This window comes from Balaenoptera borealis (assembly GCF_965194805.1).
Source record: "Balaenoptera borealis genome assembly, chromosome: 10".
Classification (NCBI taxonomy): Eukaryota; Metazoa; Chordata; class Mammalia; order Artiodactyla; family Balaenopteridae; genus Balaenoptera; species Balaenoptera borealis.
In genome coordinates this window covers 91,945,060-91,968,639 of record NC_138874.1, presented here as the reverse complement: position 1 = coordinate 91,968,639, position 23,580 = coordinate 91,945,060, and the positions used below count along the sequence as shown (strand labels likewise).

Genomic DNA, 23,580 nt, shown 5'->3' with positions numbered 1-23,580 from the left:
TTGTAAAGGCTGGTGTTTCATAGGAATGTGACAGCCAGCTTGAGGAACCTCATAATTGTGAGTTAGTTGGGAGAGATCTTTTTTTTTTTCTTTTTTTTTTAATTAATTTATTTATTTATTTTTGGCTGTGTTGGGTCTTCGTTTCTGTGCGAGGGCTTTCTCTAGATGCGGCGAGCGGGGGCCACTCTTCATCGCGGTGCACGTGCCTCTCTTGTTGTGTAGCACAGGCTCCAGACGCGCAGGCTCAGCAGTTGTGGCTCACGGGCCCAGTTGCTCCGCGGCATGTGGGATCCTCCCAGACCAGGGCTCGAACCCGCGTTCCCTGCATTGGCAGGCAGATTCTCAACCACTGCGCCACCAGGGAAGCCCCGGGAGAGATCTTATATGTATCTGATGACCTTATTTTATTTTTGTTTGTTTGTTTTTGTTTTTTAATGCCAACTCTGTTTTATTTATTAATTAATTTTTATTGGAGTATGGTTGCTTTACAGTGTTGTGTTAGCCTCCACTGAACAACAAAATGAATCAGCCATGCACATACAGATATCCCCTCCCTTTTGGATTTCCCTCCCATTTAGGTTACCACAGTGCATTAGGTAGAGTTCCCTGGGCTATACAGTATGTTCCCATCAGTTGTCTATTTTATATATAATATCAATAATGTATATGTGTCAATCCCAGTCTCCCAATTCCTCCCTCCCCACCCTTTTCCCCCTTGGTATCGATACGTTTGTTCTCTGCCTCTGTCTCTATTTCTGCTTTGCAAATAAGATCTGATGACCTTATTTTGAATGTTGTTTTGGCAAATGCTTAGACAGTCTTTTTGCTTGTTAATTACACTGATATTTTTCACTTTCTTAATGAATTATGCCAAGTACTTACTTGAGCCTTTTGGAGGTGGCTTTGAGGGACTGCCTTTGTGACTGAGCTAGTGATAATGGAGTAGCTGCTTTCTGGTGACTAAGGTCATTGAGAGTACAGGGTCTTGAGGTAAGTTGGAAGGGCTTTCTTCTTAGCAGACAGTTGCAGATAAAATTGCTAAGAACGCTGGAGGAGAAATGTATGATTGGCAGTTTGCTCCAGAATGTTCTAGCCCTCGGTCCCAGGTGTGTGAGTGAATGGCCCCCATGTGGCAGGAGAGCAAATTCTCTCCTCTTTCTTTAGGTACACAGTCTCACAACATTCTCTGTTTCTGTAAATATGTATTTACATAGCAAAGGCCTTTGGTTTGTACCTGTCCCATTGGTTATTCATTGGCTCTCCTACCTATAATTTTATGGTGTGGTAAATTAACTTAGATTTTAAACCTAGCATTAACTTTTTTTTTTTTTATGTCTGAAACATTTATATTAACATATTTCCATACATATTTCCATACAAATACAAATATAAGATTTTTAGAAATTTCATGTAATGTCTGAAACATTTATATTAACATATTTCCATACAAATAACCCAATGGAAGTTTAGTATTAGTTGTTTTGTTTGTTTTTTTATACTGCAGGTTCTTATTAGGCATCAATTTTATACACATCAGTGTATACATGTCAATCCCAATCGCCCAATTCAGCACACCACCATCCCCACCCCACCGCAGTTTTCCCCCCTTGGTGTCCATATGTCCATTCTCTACATCTGTGTCTCAACTTCTGCCCTGCAAACCGGCTCATCTGTACCATTTTTCTAGGTTCCACATACATGCATTAATATACGATATTTGTTTTTCTCTTTCTGACTTACTTCACTCTGTATGACAGTCTCTAGATCCATCCACGTCTCAACAAATGACTCAATTTCGTTCCTTTTTATGGCTGAGTAATATTCCATTGTATATATGTACCACAACTTCTTTATCCATTCGTCTGTTGATGGGCATTTAGGTTGCTTCCATGACCTGGCTATTGTAAATAGTGCTGCAATGAACATTGGGGTGCATGTGTCTTTTTGAATTACGGTTTTCTCTGGGTATATGCCCAGTAGTGGGATTGCTGGGTCATATGGTAATTCTATTTTTAGTTTTTTAAGGAACCTCCATATTGTTCTCCATAGTGGCTGTATCAATTTACATTCCCACCAACAGTGCAAGAGGGTTCCCTTTTCTCCACACCCTCTCCAGCATTTGTTGTTTGTAGATTTTCTGATGATGCCCATTCTAACAGGAGTGAGGTGATATCTCATTGTAGTTTTGATTTGCATTTCTCTAATAATTAGTGATGTTGAGCATCTTTTCATGTGCTTCGTGGCCGTCTGTATGTCTTCTTTGGAGAAATGTCTATTTAGGTCTTCTGCCCATTTTTGGATTGGGGTGTTTGTTTCTTTAATATTGAGCTGCATGAGCTGTTTATATATTTTGGAGATTAATCCTTTGTTCGTTGATTTGTTTGCAAATATTTTCTCCCATTCTGAGGGTTGTCTTTTCGTCTTGTTTATGGTTTCCTTTGCTGTGCAAAAGCTTTGAAGTTTCATTAAGTCCCATTTGTTTATTTTCGTTTTTATTTCCATTACTCTAGGAGGTGGATCAAAAAAGATCTTGCTGTGATTTATGTCAAAGAGTGTTCTTCCTATGTTTTCCTCTAAGAGTTTTATAGTGTCCAGTCTTATATTTAGGTCTCTAATCCATTTTGAGTTTATTTTTGTGTATGGTGTTAGGGAGTGTTCTAATTTCATTCTTTTACATGTAGCTGTCCAGTTTTCCCAGCACCACTTATTGAAGAGACTGTCTTTTCTCCATTGTATATCTTTGCCTCCTTTGTCATAGATTAGTTGACCATAGGTGAGTGGGTTAATCTCTGGGCTTTCTATCTTGTTCCATTGATCTATGTTTCTGTTTTTGTGCCAGTACCATATTGTCTTGATTACTGTAGCTTTGTAGTATAGTCTGAAGTCAGGGAGTCTGATTCCTCCAGCTCCATTTTTTTGCCTCAAGACTGCTTTGGCTATTCGGGGTCTTTTGTGTCTCCATACAAATTTTAAGATGATTTGTTCTAGCTCCGTAAAAAATGCCATTGGTAATTTGATAGGGATTGCATTGAATCTGTAGATTGCTTTGGGTAGTATACTCATTTTCACAATGTTGATTCTTCCAATCCAAGAACATGGCATATCTCTCCATCTGTTTGTATCATCTTTAATTTCTTTCATCAGTGTCTTATAGTTTTCTGCATACAGGTCTTTTGTCTCCCTAGGTAGGTTTATTCCTAGGTATTTTATTCTTTTTGTTGCAGTGGTAAATGGGAGTGTTTCCTTAATTTCTCTTTCAGATTTTTCATCATTAGTGTATAGGAATGCAAGAGATTTCTGTGCATTAATTTTGTATCCTGCAACTTTACCATATTCATTAATTAGCTCTAGCAGTTTTCTGGTGGCAGTTTTAGGATTCTCTATGTATAGTATCATGTCATCTGCAAACAGTGACAGTTTTACTTCTTCTTTTCCAATTTGTATTCCTTTTATTTCTTTTTCTTCTCTGATTGCCGTGGCTAGGACTTCCAGAACTATGCTGAATAATAGTGGTGAGAGTGGACATCCTTGTCTCGTTCCTGATCTTAGACGAAATGCTTTCAGTTTTTCACCATTGAGAATGATGTTTGCTGTGGGTTTGTCATATATGGCCTTTATTATGTTGAGGTAGGTTCCCTCTATGCCCACTTTCTGGAGAGTTTTTATCATAAATGGGTGTTGAATTTTGTCAAAAGGTTTTTCTGTATCTATTGAGATGATCATATGGTTTTCCTTCTTCAATTTGTTAATATGGTGTATCACATTGATTGATTTGCGTATATTGAAGAATCCTTGCATCCCTGGGATAAATCCCACTTGATCGTGGTGTATGATCCTTTTCATGTGTTGTTGGATTCTGTTTGCTAGTATTTTGTTGAGGATTTTTGCATCTATATTCATCAGTGATATTGGTCTGTAATTTTCTTTTTTTGTAGTATCTTTGTCTGGTTTTGGTATCAGGGTGATGGTGGCCTCATAGAATGAGTTTGGGAGTGTTCCTTTCTCTGCAATTTTTTGGAAGAGTTTGAGAAGGATGGGTGTTAGCTCTTCTCTAAATGTTTGATAGAATTTACTTGTGAAGCCATCTGGTCCTGGACTTTTGTTTGTTGGAAGATTTTTAATCACAGTTTCAATTTCATTACTTGTGATTGCTCTGTTCATATTTTCTGTTTCTTCCTGGTTCAGTCTTGGAAGGTTATACCTTTCTAAAAATTTGTCCATTTCTTCCAGGTTGTCCATTTTATTGGCATAAAGTTGCTTGTAGTAGTCTCTTAGGATGCTTTGTATTTCTGCGGTGTCTGTTGTAACTTCTCCTTTTTCATTTCTGATTTTATTGATTTGAGTCCTCTCCCTCTTTTTCTTGATGAGTCTGGCTAATGGCTTATCAATTTTGTTTATCTTCTCAAAGAACCAACTTTTAGTTTTATTGATCTTTGCTATTGTTTTCTTTGTTTCTATTTCATTTATTTCTGCTTCGATCTTTATGATTTCTTTCCTTCTGCTAACTTTGGGTTTTGTTTGTTCTTCTTTCTCTAGTTTCTTTAGGTGTAAGGTTAGATTGTTTACTTGAGATTTTTCTTGTTTCTTTAGGTAGGCTTGTATAGCTATAAACTTCCCTCTTAGAACTGCTTTTGCTGCATCCCATAGGTTTTTGGTCGTCGTGTTTTCATTGTCATTTGTCTCTAGGTATTTTTTGATTTCCTCTTTGATTTCTTCAGTGATCTCTTGGTTATTTAGTAACGTATTGTTTAGCCTCCATGTGTTTGTCTTTTTTACGTTTTTTTCCCTGTAATTCATTTCTAATCTCATAGCATTGTGGTCAGAAAAGATGCTTGATATGATTTCAATTTTCTTAAATTTACTGAGGCTTGATTTGTGACCCAAGATGTGATCTATCCTGGAGAATGTTCCGTGTGCACTTGAGAAGAACGTGTAATCTGCTGTTTTTGGATGGAATGTCCTATATATATCAATTAAATCTATCTGGTCTATTGTGTCATTTAAAGCTTCTGTTTCCTTATTTATTTTCATTTTGGATGATCTGTCCATTAGTGTAAGTGAGGTGTTAAAGTCCCCCACTATTATTGTGTTACTGTCGATTTCGTCTTTTGTAGCTGTTAGCAGTTGCCTTATGTATTGAGGTGCTCCTATGTTGGGTGCATATATATTTATAATTGTTATATCTTCTTCTTGGATTGATCCCTTGATCATTATGTAGTGTCCTTCCTTGTCTCTTGTAACATTCTTTATTTTAAAGTCTATTTTATCTGATATGAGTATAGCTACTCCAGCTTTCTTTTGATTTCCATTTGCATGGAATATCTTTTTCCATCCCCTCACTTTCAGTCTGTATGTGTCCCTAGGTCTAAAGTGGGTCTCTTGTAGACAGCATATAGATGGGTCTTGTTTTTGTATCCATTCAGCCAGTCTATGTCTTTTGGTTGGGGCATTTAATCCATTCACGTTTAAGGTAATTATCGATATATATGTTCCTATGACCATTTTCTTAATTGTTTTGGGTTTGTTTTTGTAGGTCCTTTTCTTCTCTTGTGTTTCCCACTTAGAGAAGTTCCTTTAGCATTTGTTGTAGAGCTGGTTTGGTGGTGCTGAATTCTCTTAGCTTTTGCTTGTCTGTAAAGCTTTTGATTTCTCCATCAAATCTAAATGAGATCCTTGCCGGGTAGAGTCATCTTGGTTGTAGGTTCTTCCCTTTCATCACTTTAAGCATATCATGCCACTCCCTTCTGGCTTGCAGAGTTTCTGCTGAGAAATCAGCTGTTAACCTTATGGGAGTTCCCTTGTATGTTATTTGTCGTTTTTCCCTTGCTGCTTTCAATAATTTTTCTTTGTCTTTAATTTTTGCCACTTTGATTACTATGTGTCTCGGCGTGTTTCTCCTTGGGTTTATCCTGTATGGGACTCTCTGCGCTTCCTGGACTTGGGTGGCTATTTCCTTTCCCATGTTAGGGAAGTTTTCGACTATAATCTCTTCAAATATTTTCTCTGGTCCTTTCTCTCTCTCTTCTCCTTCTGGGACCCCTATAATGCGAATGTTGTTGCGTTTAATGTTGTCCCAGAGGTCTCTTAGGCTGTCTTCATTTCTTTTCATTCTTTTTTCTTTATTCTGTTCTGTGGCAGTGAATTCCACCATTCTGTCTTCCAGGTCACTTATCTGTTCTTCTGCCTCAGTTATTCTGCTATTGATTCCTTCTAGTGTAGTTTTCATTTCAGTTATTGTATTGGTCATCTCTATTTGTTCTTTAATTCTTCTAGGTCTTTGTTAATCATTTCTTGCATCTTCTCAATCTTTGCCTCCATTCTTACTCCGAGGTCCTGGATCATCTTCACTATCATTATTCTGAATTCTTTTTCTGGAAGGTTGCCTATCTCCACTTCATTTAGTTGTTTTTCTGGGGTTTTTTCTTGTTCCTTCATCTGGTATATAGCCCTCTGCCTTTTCATCTTGTCTATCTTTCTGTAACTGTGGTTTTTGGTCCACAGGCTGCAGGATTGTAGTTTTTCTTGCTTCTGCTGTCTGCCCTCTGGTGGTTGAGGCTATCTAAGAGGCTTGATGGGAGGCTCTGGTGGTGGGTAGAGCTGACTGTTGCTGTGGTGGTCAGAGCTCAGTAAAACTTTAATCCACTTGACTGTTGATGGGTGGGGCTGGGTTCCCTCCCTGTTGGTTGTTTTGCCTGAGGCAACCCAACACTGGAGCCTACCTGGGCTCTTTGGTGGGGTTAATGGTAGACTCTGGGAGGGCTCACGCCAAGGAGCACTTCCCAGAACCTACGCTGCCAGTGTCTTTGTCCCCATGGTGAAACAGAGCCACCCCCCGCCTCTGCAGGAGACCCCCCCAACACCAGCAGGTAGGTCTGGTTCAGTCTCCCCCAGGGTCACTGCTCCTTCCCCTGGGTCCCGATGCGCACACTACTTTGTGTGTGCCCTCCAAGAGTGGAGTCTCTGTTTCCCCCAGTCCTGTCGAAGTCCTGCAATCAATTCCCACTAGGCTTCAAAGTCTGATTCTGTATGAATTCCTCCTCCCATTGCCGGACCCCCAGGTTGGGAAGCCTGACGTGGGGCTCAGAAGCTTCACTCCAGTGGGTGGACTTCTGTGGTATAAGTGTTCACCAGTCTGTGAGTCACCCACCCAGCAGTTATGGGATTTGATTTTACTCTGATTGCGCCCCTCCTACTGTCTCACTGTGGCTTCTCCTCTGTCCTTGGACGTGGGGTATCCTCCTTGGTGAAGTCCAGGGTCTTCCTGTCAATGATTGTCCAGCAGCCAGTTGTGATTCTGGTGCTCTCGCAAGAGGGAGTGAGAGCACGTCCTTCTACTCCGCCATCTTGGTTAATCCTCCCTAGCATTAACTTTTTTATGGGTATCTGAGATGAGCCATCTGATGTATATTCTTCATTCTGCTAGTCTGTTAATCAGCAGGAGTTACCATATGCTATATCCGGGTTCTGTAGATAGGCATCAAAAACCTGAGAAGAAACACATTGAGAGAGAGAAAGAGGGTGAATGAGAGGAAGTGTGGTGTGTTTGTGTGAGATAGATTTGGGCTTCTTTCTTTAAAAGCTTGTGGTTTTAGGAGCATTTCTTTATTCTTCTCTTTCCGTCACTGCTTCCTTATTTTTATAACTCTTTCTAAGTACTAGGAGTTGAGAACCAGAGGGGCAGTCAAGGTGACCTAGAATTGCTGCTCTATTTTAGCAGGTCAGGAAGAAAGGTGTTTCCAACTGACTCATTATAAAATGGGGTCATAAGGGTGGGAAGGGGCTAGAGTCTACAGCAGTCTAAAGCCTATCATTCCTGGGCTTTTGCCCTTTCCCAGACAGCTCTCTCCATCCTCTGGCTCTCTGGAGATGGCCTGCTTTTGCCGGCACAACTGACCCTGGTCCTTTAGGGATGGGCTGCTCCCTAATTATTATTGATGCCAAGGAAAGAAAAAAACACCAAACATTTTGTTTTCACCTGAGAAAAGGTTGTTGCTGTTGTTTTCCAAAAGGAATTCTTGCTAGGAAATGTAGATATTTAATCATGGCTTAGTTCACAAAATGCTGGCTTCTAATTGTAACTTACATAAAGCCTAGCCACAAATGGGATCAGTAGGCATAGTTTAGGTCCCTAATTCCTTTCCCTTTTCCATCCCGTATCTAAGATACTTTAAAAAGTAGTCTTTTAAAACTGTGGGCAGTTCATCTTATCCCTTATTTTTCCTTCTCCATTTACCTTTTCCAAAAGTCAGAGTGGAACTCTGTTCATATAACTCAGGTACTCTAACCATGTTGAACTGTAGACTGTTAATCTGCTGATGGGATGAAGAAGCCATTACTATTGGGTAGCAATATATTATCCTATCAGCAAACCCAAACAGGCATCTGTTCAGCAGGTGAAACTTTAGGTTTCTTTGGATTATTGTGAACAAAAAGAGAAGTGTTCTTGGCCATAGGAGCTTAATCATTCTAAATTCTCAGATTATACCAGAATGGCTAAGGTCCCATACCTTTCTCTTTTCTATTTGACTTTGATCTTGCAGGTTAGCAGTGCTGGGTCACAGAACCTTAAAAGCTGAAAGAATTTAAGAGGCCATCTACCCCAGTCTCCTTCCCAAAGCGTAAATCTCATTTGTTGGGGTAATATCCAGCCTCTGCTTGAAGACTTAGTGAAATAGTGCTTAATACTTTAGGCTACAGACTATTCAGTTTTTAAAGTAATTAATTAATTTATTTACTTTGACTGTGCTGGGTCTTAGTTGCGGCACGTGGGGTCTTCATTGCAGCATGTTTTGTTGCAGCATGCAGGATCTTTAGTTGCAGCATGTGGACCCTTAGTTGCGGCATGTGAACTCTTAGTTGCGGCATGCATATGGGATTTAGTTCCCTGACCAGGGATCTAACCTGGGCCCCCTGCACTGTGAGCATGGAGTCTTACCCACTGGACCACCAGGGAAGACCCTATTCGGTTTTTTAAATGATGAGAATCTCTTCCTCATGTCGAATCTTCCTTTTTATAACCTGAACCTATTAATATTTCTACCTTCAGATGCAACACCAAAAAATTTACTCTTTTTTTAAAAGTTAATTAATTTATTTTTGGCTGTGTTGGGCCTTCGTTGCTGTGCGTGGGCTTTCTCTAGTTGCAGCGAGCCGGAACTCTTTGTTGCGGTGCGCAGGCTTCTCATTGCAGTGGCTTCTCTTGTTGTGGAACACGGGCTCTAGACGCACAGGCTTCAGTAGTTGTGGCATGTGGGCTCAGTAGTTGTGGCTCGCGGTCTCTAGAGCGCAGGCTCAGTAGTTGTGGCGCACGGGCTTAGTTACTCCGCGGCATGTGAGATCTTCGCGGACCAGGGATCGAACCCATGTCCCCTGCATTGGCAGACTTATTGTTAACCACTGAGCCACCAGAGAAGTCCCTTTACTCTGTCTTCTATGTTGACTTCTTCAGAGGGCTAACATGTATACTACTGCCCTTCTGTAGGCAAAACATCCCTCAATTGTTCTTCATATGACATGGTTTCTAAATCTCTGGGGTACTGTGATTGTCCTTTAGATATATTCTATCTTCTCAATTTACCTCCTAAAGTGTGGTGTTAGCGTGTGCCTTGTACCAAATAAGCATTCAGTAAATGTTTATTGGATCAGATGACACCTAGAACTGGATCCAGATGTGATCTGAGTAGCTTAGATTGTAGAGAGACTCTTAGCACCCAGGATATGAACCTATTTCATTTGCAGCCTCCAGTTGCATTAATTTTTCAGCAGCTGAATTTCACTGTTGGTTCATAACAAGCTTAGGTCCCACTAAAACTTTCAAATCTGCTTAAAGTGACCTGCAGTCAAACTAACTTTCCTCCATCCTGTAATTGTTTGGTTGGTAGTGCTGTTTTGCTTTGTGGTGCTGGTTAGTTTGTTTTAATGCTACTTGCTTATTGTAGAAATTTTTAAAACAATGCAGAAAAGAGCAAAGAACAAAGTAAAGTAAAATCTCACCATTCAGAGATAGCTACTATTACTGTTTTGGTGAATCTCCTGAACATCTCTAGTTGATTTTTTTTTTTTTAAACTAACCTAAATGAAACTCTTTATCCTTATTAAATGTGTCTTATTCATTACAACCCATCAATCTAGTTGAGTCCTGATTATGTCATTCTAGTATTGGTTTTCCTTTGTAGCTTTGTATCATTGGCATATTTGATAAATATTTTTATCAAATTTTTGTCCAGATGCTTTGATATAATCCCAACTCTGCTACTGATTTGGTGGGTGATTTGGGAATAATCTCTCCTCTTTCTGGGTTTTGGCTTGCTGCTGTTATGTAAAATGGCCTTGAAGACTGAAAATTTTTCTTAAGAATCAACCGCAAAGCTCTTTGTAAAGAATAAATTTGTGAAGAAAAAGCTGTGGGTGGGGAATCATCAGCCAGGGCCAGACTAGAAAAATAAATCCTTTTATAGACAAGTCAGGGACAACAACCTTCATGGAATGGTTCAAATCTTCCTCTATCCTCCTACTCCCCCAGCAGAGGGGTTTACCAATTGAAATTTTTAAAAAATGGGGGGGAGGGAGGAAGGGAGGGAGGGAGGAAAAAGATTATAGCAAGCATTACTTCTTATATTGAGAAATTAAAGAGAACATACAGGTAAAGAAGATTTAAAAGGCAGTTTGGAGTGAGGGTGGGTGAGAGAGCTTTACTGAGAAAGAAGATGCTCTTTACTGTTTTCTCTTTTAATTAGTAAGCTTGGTGGTCACAGTAAAGGCTCTTCTGAGCCTGGGGTCCATAGGGAGAGAGAAGTGTGAAACTCACTGCTGCCTGCTATTTCTCCCCTAAACAAGCTTTGCCTGTGTGTTGCATTTCCCCTGGGTTCTTAAAGAAGGTGTGTGATAATCTAAAACTGAAACTGAGGCAGCGTCTTAAGCAGGCAATTAATGACATAAGAATTTTTAGCTCCAGTAGATTAACTGTTAAATGAATGGTGTCTGAATTTTACTGTGATAACCAGCCTAATTATAAATATAGTATTTATAGTAGAAGACAATAATAAGCAGAATTATGTACTCAGTGATCAGACTTTACGAGTTTCTAACACGGAGGAAAGATTTTCTTCTTAAACTGTCTCTTGCTGTTCTTTTTATGTAGGTTTTGATTAATTTTACCTTGATTACACGTTTCCCTGGAGCCTAGATATTGTGCATGCTCTAGCAAAGCAGGCTCCTGTTCTAAGAGGTTTAATGAGGTTTTTTGTTCTAATTGGTTTCTATGTAATTTCTTGTGAAACCAGTAACATGTGAGTGGGATGTCAAACACAGGGTGCGCTGATGCATTTTCACTACCCTATACACCAAAGGACATTAATTTCTCTCTTATTTGACACTATTTTCATATGATGAAAATTCTCAATCTCAAGGAAGCTCTAGAGACAGTTGGTTCTCATTGATCTCTCCTCTCCTGCATTCATCTTGGTGACACCTCTGAAAAGGCAGCAGGAGTAGCCATCTGTAGTTGGAGCTCATTCTGAGTAGAAGGGGGCGGAAGATTTCTTACCAGGGTTTTGACTGTATCTCATCTTTCTTATGAGGTAATTTACTAGATTGAATTCAGATAGCGATGAATTAAAATCTGTTCCTTTTGCCCATTTAATCTGAACTAATTTCCTATTTTAAAAATATGGGGACTTCCCTGGTGGCCGCAATGGTTAAGAATCTGCTGGCCAATGCAGGGGACACGGGTTCGAGCCCTGGTCCGGGAAGATCCCACATGCCATGGAGCAACTAAGCCCGTGCGCCACAACTACTGAGCCTGCACTCTAGAGCCTGCGAGCCACAACTACTGAACCCTGTGCGCCTAGCGCCCATGCTCTGCAACAAGAGAAGACACTGCAGTGGGAAGCCCGTGCACCGCCATGAAGAGTAGCCCCCGCTAGCCGCAACTAGAGAAAGCCCACGCGTAGCAACGAAGACCCAACGCAGCCAAAAATAAATAAGTTAAATAAATAAATTTTTAAAAAAAAGAAATAAGGCCCTGATTGTTTTAAAAAAAAAAGAGAGAGAGGAGAGAAGGAGTAAAGGAGATTTCTTTGACTTAAATTTCACTGCATTAATATGCCCTCTACCCTTCTTCTGAAGTTCAAAAGCACTGTTTCCTTCTGTTGTCAGCTATTGAAGGTCCTTCCTTTGGGGCTTTGGTAATATCTGTGACCTATAATTGTCACTTGTAATGCTAAGCGTTTTCTTTTCATGAGTCATTTAGCAGTTATCTATGGTTTTGACTAAACTGACCTCAAGTTAAAACTCTTGAGGTTAAGATCTCCATGCCTATTGCCATGTACCTCTGCCCCATTACCCTCAGCTCTTTTGGTGCTCAGGAACTATAACTTGATTTGAAAAGCTCAGTGTTCTTTTTTGGGTTTTTTTGTTTGTTTGTTTTTACAAGAAATCAGTGTTCTACTAAACCTGACAATTCATTGTCTACTGGACAATTTTGAGTTGGGATAACAAATTAGAGTTTGCGATACATTGCAGATGATAAATGTGACTTCCTTAAAGGGAAATCCATTTGTTTTGCTTAGTGTTTCTGTGATTAATTACTTGCCAGATTAAACTGCTCCATAAAAATGCATAGTATTTTGTTCAGTTGCTCTTCATGGTGATTAATTAGGCCATACTGTTGCTTCGTATGTTAATTATGCTGACTTTTTTTTCTCTTCTAGTTTAATTAATACAGCATTTATTTGAAAGACTGCTTTTAGGACAGGACACTGTTTTAGGAGGAACAATGCCCAGAGTTGCTTTTAGGCTGGTGTTAGGGAGTAACACCTCAAATTTTCTGAGAGTGCTCTCTGTTGGTCCTTGTCTGTATCCATGATTTGCAGAGAGTACACTAGGAATAAGTTGGGAAAAGCTCTGTTTGGTTTTCCTGTAGTTATTAAAGGTGATATACTGAAGATTCTTGGCTCAATTGAAAACTGATTAAGAATATAGAGGAGAGACTACTGATACAACATGTGTTATTAAACAAATGTAAAGTTAAATTGTGTGTGCGTGTGGCTTAGGAAAGAGCGTTGTTTCCTAGGATGCTGCAGGGTGCTGATGGTCAGGAATATTTAACATTTTTATTAATAATCTAGGGCTGAAAGTAAACAGAATGATAATGAAGTTTGTAAGTGATGCTGATTTGGAGATGTTTCCTATATGCAGGAGGGCAGAGAAATGATGTAGATGGACCAGGAGGAGAAGCATCACAGAACTAGCATCACAGCTATTCCATTGGGAAAATGCATATCTGCTGTATAGAAATAGCATAAATAGAATCAGGCAGATATTTTCAAAAGTAGTCCACTCCTAGTAATTTACCCAAGTGAAATGGAAACCTGGCTTGAATAAATGTTTATAGTGGCATTATCCATACATTCTCTCAAAACTGGAAACAACCCAGATGACCCTCAACTGATGAGTGAATAAACAAACTGTGGTACACCCATATAATGAAATGCTACTCAGCAATAAAAAGGAATGAGTCACTGATACATGCAGCAACATGGATGAATTCACTTGCATTACACAGTATGAAAAAACCTGGACTCAAAAGGCTATATAATGTATGGTTTGATGTATATGATAGTCTGGAAATGGAAAAATTATAGGGACAGAATTTAGATCAGCCAGGGGCTGGGGTTGGGAGGAGGGGTATGGGGGAAATTTTGGGGTGGTGAAACTGTTCTGTATCTTGATTGTGATGTTGATTACATGACTGTATGCATTTTTCAAAACTTACAGACTGTACACTAAAAGGGTAAATTTTACTGTATGCAAATTTTACCTTAATTTAAAAATTAGATCTTCACAGGGAAGGGTAAGACACTAAACTTTTGACTATCACTACCGTAGTTTATATGTGGCAACTTTTTGAAACTGATTTGAGTAACAGGAGCTAGAATTTGGATTTTCTTCATGTTGCTTCCAAATTCCAAGGGTTTGTTTGTTTGTTTGTTTGTTTTTGAGTGGAAGCAGAGATGTAAGGGTGAGTTGCAGTGGATTTCTTTAGGTGTCAGCATTATATAAAGCTGTATACTGATAAAAGGGTTATTTTAAGAAGAAAATCACAGTTAAGGAGCTTTTGGACCTTGTTGATAGCCATCAGACAAAGACAAGTGAATCATTTCCCCAGTTTATGGATTGAATCCCATTATTTGGAGTTCTGTGGATTTAGTTTTTGTTTTAAAGCTTTGTATATTTGTTCTGTCTGGGCTCTTCCACGACTGAATTGTTATAAGACCCAGAATAGAGCCCAGGGTATTTTCTGTCCCAGAGCTAACCTCAGAGACAACTTCTTTACCTCTCAACATTTGGACTGGAACAAAAAGCTTCATCACAATATGGATTTGTGAGGCAGGTTTGCAGAATGTCAGGGACCCAGGGATAGGTAAACCACTAATGCCAAATCACTGCTGAAAGCTGCTGTGCCTTTTCCCTCCCCCTCTCCTATGTCTCCAGCGATCTGAACTGTGTGTATAGTGCTTGCTTCTCATGTCCAACTTGAAGCACTTCCCTGAATGCCAAACTCTTCAATATCTAGTCAGTGTCTCTAAAAATAGCCCAGTGGGGGAAAATTATATGGTGGTAGTATTATTACACTACTTGCAGCAATAATACTTAATATAGCTCTGTGGCTGCAGCTTAGTGTGCTAACTGCTGACTACCCTGAGCAGATGTGTGGCCCTCATTCTGGCCCAGACCAGGCAGATTACATTTAGCAAGATGCTGATTCCATGAGTGATTTGCCAAACAAATATCTCTGAGTCTTCCAGTGTTTATAGCTGAATGGTTTTTAGCACTGGACCTGAAGGGGCTGCTGTGCCCCCAACCAAGACCCCATCTGTTAAAACCTCACATTGATTTGTATCCCTAGTAATAAAAATCTGTCCCTTCTCCTAGTGTGATAAATAATGCAGATATACTAGATGAAGGCTGCTATTGGAGCAGAACTCTAATCATTCTGTTCAGTGTTGAACTAAAACTAATTTAATCAGAAATGGGATTTTCTCATACATACATATCAAGTGGCCTGTTGTTTTCTTATTCTGACTTAGCATGTTCACCTATACTTGCAGGGTTTAGCAAGTAGTAATTTAAAAGATGTAATTAACTTTGTAAAAAAAAAATGACAAGTTTTAGCAGGGAAAGAAATTATAAGATATTTAAAATTTTTGACTGGATAAATAGGTGATAATGAAACGCTGTGAGATAAAGGTTTATGTCAGCAGCGTATCATATCTTAATCCTATATATATATATATATATAAAATTAACTTATTTATTTTTGGCTGCGTTGGGTCTTTGTTGCTGCGCACGGGCTTTCTGTAGTTGTGGCGAGTGGGGGCTACTCTTCATTGTGCTGCACGGGCTTCTCTTGTTGCGGAGCACAAGCTCTAGGTGCACGGGCTTCAGTAGTTGTGGCAAGTGGGCTCAGTAGTTGTAGCTCACGGGCTCTAGAGCACAGGCTCAGTACTTGCGGTGCACGGGCTTAGTTGTTATGTGGCACGTGGGATCTTCCCAGACCAGGGATCAAACCCCTGTCCCCTGCATTGGCAGGTGAATTCCTAACCACTGCACCACCAGGGAAGTCCCTTGATCCTATATTTTTATGCCCCTTCCACCCAAAAGGGATCTGATGTGCAGTTTACTGACTGTACATAGCACAGCACTTCATCCAACTGGGAAACGCAGATCCATCTTGGCTAACTCTTAATTAGTCAATAATTACTTATTTTGTATTTTCTGTGTACCAACCCTGTGCCCTTAGCTCCTGACCTGCATCAGCAGTACCACATGGCAGGACTCCATAGGATAGAATGTGATTGCAGTTAAGACTTTGGAAGGACATCTGAAGGCCAGGGTACAATCATGTTGTACCCAAGATAGAATGTGACCAAGATAGCTGTGCTCCCACTATAGCTCCTTTGAAAAGTTCCAGGAGATGACGGACTACTGCTTATCACTCATTATTTGCTTCTGGAGAGTTTCTGAAGTGTTCCCTCCCTCCTGTGCAGTCATGGAAGTCACTCCAGGAGAGAGGAAGCCACTTTAAGCACTAAACTGGACAGGTCTGTTGAGTACATTTGCACACTAGAGTCTGATTGCCTTTGACTTTAGTCAAGACTGATGTTCTTTCTGTCTGACCTTTTAAGCAAGGGCTTTCTCCTAGATCAAGAACTACCCCCTCCCTGCGCCAAAGCTTGGATATCCTTCCAGAGATAATGTGTACATGTGGAAGTATGTTTTGTTTTGGGGTTTTTGTTTGTTTATCAGTCATTTGGGAAATGCAAAATTTGACATCTATTGATTTAAAAATCTCAGCATAATACGAATAGAAGAGCTTCCTCTACCCGATAAAGGGCATCTATTAAAAACCTTTAACTATCATACTTAACAGTGAAAGACTGAATGCTTTTCCTCTAAGATCAGGAACAAAGTGGGGATGTCTGCCCCACCTCTATTCAGCATTGTGCTGGCGATTCTAGACAGTGCAGTCGGGCAAGAAAAACAAATGGAATGTGTCTAGATTGAAAAAGGAGACAAACTGTCTTTACTTGTAGACAACATGATTGTCTAAGTAGAAAACCTGATGGATTCTACAAAAAGTTACTAGAATAAGTGAGTTTAGCAAGGTTGTTTTCCCTTGGCAGTAAATTCCAGAGGTGAAGTTCAGTTCACTTTTTTATTTTATTTTATTTTTTTAAATTAATTTTTATTGGAGTGTAGTTGCTTTACAATGTTGTGTTAGTTTCTACTGTACAGCAAAATGAATCAGCTATAGATATACATATATCCCCTCTTTTTTGGATTTCCTTCCCATTTAGGTCACCACAGTGCATTAAGTAGAGTTCCCTGTGCTATACAGTATGTTCTCATTAGTTGTCTATTTTATACATAGTATCAGTAGTGTGTATATGTCAATCCCAATCTCCGAATTCCTCCCACCCCACCTTGGTATCCATACATTTGTTCTCTACATCTCTGGCTCTATTTCTGCTTTGCAAATAAGATCATCTATACCACTTTTAATTCTTCCTGCTAGTGCCAGTAACAGTCAGTCAAATACAGCATTTATTAACCAAAGACTAGATACTTTTAAGACTATTTCAACCTTTAGTGTATTTAACTTACTAGGGCCCCATCATTGTACTGTTTCTTATGTTGAAGTGTAGACCATGGGAAGAGCAGGTAGATGAGGAAGAGGGGAAACATTTGCAACAAGTTCTAGACAGCATGGTCCAATATAAGTATATTATCAGCCACATACAACTTTATTTTCAAACAGGTGAAATTAATTTTAATAATATGTTATTTACCCACATGTACCCAAAATATTATCATTCTAACATCTAATCAATATAAAATTATTGAGATATTTTATATTCTTAATATATTTTATAAAATCTTTGAAGTCAGGTGGCTATTTTATACTTACAGCACAACTCAATTCAGATGATATATTTTCATTGGAAATATTTGATCTATATTTAGATTTCATAAAATTTACAATTGAAAAAGTAGAGTTATATACCCAAGTTGTTCCAAACATACTTAAAAGTTTTCCAGTAACTGAATTGCATACCTAAATATCATTCCTCTTTAATATTTGCATTCACATTGATAAAACTGGTTCATCGTTTTTAGAATTCATTTGACTTCAAAGCTACATCTGTCCAGGTTAAGGTAATTCACTAAACTCTTGTCTTAACACCAAATTCAAAAAGGTACGGCGTAGGGCTTCCCTGGTGGCGCAGTGGTTGAGAATCTGCCTGCCAATGCAGGGGACACGGGTTCGAGCCCTGGTCTGGGAAGATCCCACATGCCGCTGAGCAACTAGGCCCGTGAGCCCCAATTACTGAGCATGCGCGTCTGGAGCCTGTGCTCCGCAACAAGAGAGGCCGCGATAATGAGAGGTCCGCGCACCGCGATGAAGAGTGGCCCCCACTTGCCGCAACTAGAGAAAGCCCTCGCACAGAAATGAAGACCCAACACAGCCATAAATAATAAATAGATAAAAATTAAAAAAAAAAAAAGGTACGGCATAAATTGTTAAGGTAACTCAAACTTTATCCATATCGAAAAAATGTTTTCAAAAATTTCTTGTAGTTTTTGCAATTAGCTAGTGCTGTCAATTACAATTAAAATTTTCCATATTTTGATTCACACTAGAAAAATGTGTTAATTATCATTGATATTATGAAAAGTTTCAATGTCAACATAAATACCTGGCCAGATAGGTCACAAAATAAGCTTTTCCTTTCCTTGGAGCTTCAAATTTAACTCTTTAATTTAAAAATGTTTTTTATTATTGAATATTTGACAGGCATTCCTTTTGTTTCAAGAACATCTTGAGTTGAAATTAACAGTATAGTAAGTCTTTTGTAAACCTCGCCACAACTCAACCAGTAAGCATTGGCAAAGAACTCAGGATCATTAAATTCATTGTCTTCTAATTCTCTTAACTGTTCCATAAACTTGCAATGTTCATAGCTTTTGCAGGTATGTACTAAATTATTTTAACAACTATATCCATGATACAGAGTCTGCTTCAGAAAACTATGGACAAATATTTTTAACATGTACCATGAAGGATGAAGCAGAAGGGGAAAACTTCAGTCTTGTTTTAAAATTCCTATAAGGAATTCCCTGGAGGTCCACTGGTTAGGACTCCACGCTTTCACTGCTGAGGGCCCGGGTTCAATCCCTGCTCAGGGAACTGAGATCCAGCTGCGCGGCAGGGCCAAAAAAATAAAAATAAATAAAATGCCAATAAATCTGGACTTTCAACCTAACATAGCGTGAGCACCATTTGTGTGCTGGAATTTTTTAAAAATTCTAGTCAAATTCCTTATTGACAGATGTAGAAGATTAAAAAATATTTATGCCACAAGTTCAGAGATTTGGGCTGCGAATTGACAAAATTTTTTACATATTTGGAAGTTACTTGAGACAAAATGTACCCAAAGTATTTATTAATTGTGTAGTGTCATCTAAAATCTAGAGAAAAGTAATTTAAAACATTTTGAATCAATTGATTTTTTAAATTAATTAATTTATTTATGTATTCATTTTTGGCTGTGTTGGGTGTTCGTTGCTGTGCGTGGGCTTTCGCTCATTGCAGTGAGCGGGGGCTATTCTTCGTTGTGGTGCGCAGACTTCTCATTGCGGTGGCTTCTCTTGTTGCGGAGCACGGGCTCTAGGTGCGCAGGCTTCGGTAGTTGTGGCACGTGGGCTCAGTAGTTGTGGCTTGCGGGCTCTAGAGCTCAGGCTCAGTAGTTGTGGCACACGGGCTTAGTTGGTCTGCAGCATGTGGGATCTTCCCCGGCCAGGGCTCGAACCCGTGTCCCTTGCATTGGCAGGCAAATTCTTAACCACTGCGCCACCAGGGAAGCCCTGAATCAATTGATTTTTGATATCGTTAGAAATGTCATATTCTTTAGGCAATTGTTTAGTGGTTTAATTGAAGATCTTTCACTTTTTATAAGGTAGGGTTTTTTTCCTCATAAGTGTCTGATAAACTGTCCATAAGTGAAATAATAATTTCTTTTACCATATCTCCATCAAAAAAATGGTATAGTAGGGACTTCCCTGGTGGTCCAGTGGTTAAGACTCCGTGCTCCCAAGCAGAGGGCCTAGATCCCGCATGCATGCCGCAACTAACACCCGGCGCAGCCAAATAAATAAATATTAAAAAAAAAATACCCTGATAACCATTTAAAAAAAAAAAATGGGGGCTTCCCTGGTGGCGCAGTGGTTGAGAATCTGCCTGTCAATGCAGGGGACACGGGTTCGAGCCCTGGTCTGGGAAGAGCCTACATGCCGCGGAGCAACTAGGCCCGTGAGCCACAGTTACTGAGCCTGCGTGTCTGGAGCCTGTGCTCCGCAACAAGAGAGGCCGCGGTAATGAGAGGCCCGCGCACCGCGGTGAAGAGTGGCCCCCACTTGCCGCAACTAGAGAAAGCCCTCGCACAGAAACGAAGACCCAACACAGCCATAAATAAATAAATAAATAAACCCAAAGTTAAAAAAAAAAAAAAAGGTATAGTAGCCAGAGATGCAGGCTCAGACCCTGTTAAAAATCATTGAAATTTTTTTTGGACATTTAATTCTGATTTCAGACAACCTGTTTTGTTGATTCATTTTTAATGTTTTAATGTTAGGAATAAACTTCGTATTTACTTTATATTTGCTGACATTTGTTAGTAGTATTTATTATCTTGAAAAGTTGTTTACACAACGAAGCCTTTTTGTTTCGCCTTGCTGAAGCAAAGTGCAGTTGCCATTCATTATGAAACTTACAACATACCTTCTTCCAGTCTTTTTCTTTGCTGTTCTGAAGTAGTACTATTATTTGCATCTCTGCAAATCTCTCAATAATGCGTCCGTGGTATGCCTTCATTTTGAACTTAAAAATCTGTTTATATTTACATTTTAAAACTAGAAACATAATTTGACTATCATTAAAAGCTGATGGGTATTCTACTCTAATTACCAATTCTGATGTGTGTAGGTATTACTGTAACTCAGTAGTTCTCAAGTGATGCGATTTTGCCCCCCAGGGGACATTTGGTATGTTTTGGTCATCACGACTTGTGGGGGTGGGGGAGTGCTACGGCATCTAGTAAATAGAGACTAGGGATGCTGCTAAACCCAGGAGAGCCTCCCACAACAGATTATCTAACCCAAAATGTCAGTAGTGCTGAGGTTAAGAAACCCTGCTGTGACTCATGCTGTCTGCATAAAATATTTAAAAAATAAACTACATTGTTAAATCCGTACATAGAAAGTCATTTGAACTGAATCAATCCATTGGTATCAGCTAGATTGGTGATGTGTTTATGGGTAGTACTAGAAACGACGCACATGCCCGACGTACACTGTAATAGAGCAGTAATACCTTATGCCATATAGTGATAAAAATGAAATGAAGTCCTTCTAAAACAACGTTGTATCTAATGGAATAATATTTTACACTGCTTTAGTTTTTTTGGTTTAAATTAATTAAAATAAAAATTCAGTTCCTCGGTTGCACTAACTACGTTTCAAGTAGTCAGTAGCCACATATGGCTAGTGGCAACAGAAGAGATCTAGAAAATTAGACATGATAGGTTGATTAACACCCATCCTCACACTGTAGGGCAGGAGTAAGTTGACTCCTTACTCACCTTAGGGTTTGAAGTGTGGTGTTTTAGCCTGGTTTCTATAGGCACTAGATATCTCTACTTTCTTTCTAAAAATAAAGAGACCAACACATTGTTTTATTAGAATATAATTCTGGGTTCTTAACCCTGCATTTTTTCTTAGGTCAGTTACCACTGAAAAACAGGCCTGACACCGGTGGTACCTTAGATTCCCAACTGTTCCTATATCCCACTAGGATGAAACTTCTGGATCACAACTATTACCCCATTTCCTGAGCTTCTTTTCACACTTTGTTGAAATTAGGTAGAGAATGAAGAAGTATTCATCAGTTTCTCAATAAATACTTCCTTCTTGCTTAAAAAGCACCTTTCCATGTATCTGGAAGAGCAAGGAGTTCAAAACACAACAAATTATAGAAATGTTTAAGGGTACTTGAGTAGGATACACTCAAAGGAGCTAAGGCTTGTTTCCATTGTCAAACAGGATGTCAGGTTGTCTCCCCTTTGGTAATAACATTTAAAGCACAGCTTGGTAGTAGCTCTTTGAGGTCTAGTGTTATGAAGCTGTCATCTTTCATCCCTGCTTGTTCTACCTTAGGCCGAAGGTTTTAGTCTAAACAGGTGGAAAGTCAGATATAGAGTTAGTTTAAGGGGAGGGTACCTACCTTGTATCATGGGGCATATAACTGACTTTTTTTTTTCTGGAATGAGAAACTAGTGTTAACTAGTAGAAAGTGGTGTTCTCTTTATTTTCTTAACTGTTTTGAGCCTGAGTATCTGATTCTTTGTAGCTACCTAGGTGAACAAGTTTTACAGTTTTTACTACCAGCATGGTCTTGCCTCTTGAACTTCATACCCTACCTAGAGGTCCCACAAGTACTTCAAACTTGACATTCCAAAGAATATGCCTTATTGAATATACCAATTTAAGAACCATATCCCCCTGTGTTTACTATCTCAGTGGTATCATCGTCTGTTCAGTTGCCTAAAGCAGAAATCTCAAGGTTGCTTTAGAGTCATCTCTCTCCTTTACCCAATCAGTCAGTAGGTTCTTTAAACTTTACCTCCTAAATATTGGGTTGGCCAAAAAGTTCGTTCGGGTTTTTGTACAATGGTACAAAAACCCGAACGAACTTTTTGGCCAACCCAGTATTTCTCAGGTAAAGTCTCCATTTCTACAACTACCATTTCAATTCAAGGCCTCATAACCTCTCACATTTATTCAGTCACTGGAGTTGAATTTCAGAAGTGCAGGTCATCAACACTGCTGATGGGAGTATGTTGGTACCATGTTTGAGGGCAGTTTGGCAATATCTAGTAAAGTCCAAGTTGCCCAAACCTTACAATACGGTAATTTCATTCCTTGGTATATATCTTTGAGAAACTTTCCCAAATGATCACAAGGATATATAAATAAGAACACGTGTTGGGACTTCTCTAGAGGTCCAGTGGTTAACACTCGGCGCTTCCAGTGCAGGGAGCACGGATTCGATTCCTGGTTGGGGAACTAAGATCCCACGTGCTGTGCAGTGCGGCCAAAAAAAGAAAAAAGAACGTGTGTTAAGTATTGTTTTTTATTGTTTTTAATACCAAGAAAATTGGAAACCACCTGCATTTCAGGCAACAGAATGGATTGTGATATATTTACACACTAGAATATTATATAACACTGAAAATGGATTAGAACTACACAAATCAATAGAAATCTCACAAATATAATATGGAATAAAAAAGTTGCAGAATATAAGGTAATATGCACATATTAAAAACAAAAACCATTTAGAGACATACCCATATTTAGTAAAAGAATAAAGCTGTGTATAGGGATGATAAGTGCTGAAATCAGGAGAGTGTTTATTTCTGGGAAGAGACAGATACGCAATCCAGAAGAGGTACATGGAGAGTTTGAAAGGTATTTGTAACACTTTGTTAAGTTGGATATTGGGTAAACAAACATTCAGTATATTCTTTTCTGCATTCTTTTCTATGTCTAAAATATTTCATTAGAAAAATCATCAGATTTTAAACCTTGTGTGATTCCCCATCATTGATAGGGATAGGATAATGTACAAATTTCTTCAAATGACATCTTTCTAGCCTTATTTGCTACCACTCTTCCATCTATCCTAAGATCTGGCTGAATTAGACATGGCCACAGAGTATCAAATTTCAAACCTCTGTGCCTTGCACATGCTGATTACCTAGAATGTCTTCCTGTTCTTTTCACCTAGCAAAATCTTATTTAATGCTTCAAAATCTAGCTCAGATGTCACCTTTCTTTAAAGCTTACTGGATTCTTTGAGGCCAAATGCCATAGGACTTTGTACATTGCCATAGGACTTTGTATGTTTCTCTCTTAGAGCACTTATCACATTGAGGTATAGTTGTTTACATGTCTGTCCGT

At 39.2% G+C, this 23,580-nt stretch overlaps 1 protein-coding gene and 1 long non-coding RNA gene across 10 annotated transcripts in view; both read left to right on the top strand.

The window, feature by feature from the left end:
- ARMH3 (armadillo like helical domain containing 3) overlaps positions 1-23,580 on the top strand; it is a 180,516-nt gene that overhangs the window by 106,234 nt on the left and 50,702 nt on the right. The gene's annotated exons all lie outside the window — the stretch shown is intronic.
- On the top strand, positions 377-23,468 carry LOC309636201. The gene is made up of 2 exons (XR_014249297.1): positions 377-17,759; positions 18,070-23,468. It is a non-coding gene; the product is annotated as an uncharacterized lncRNA (long non-coding RNA).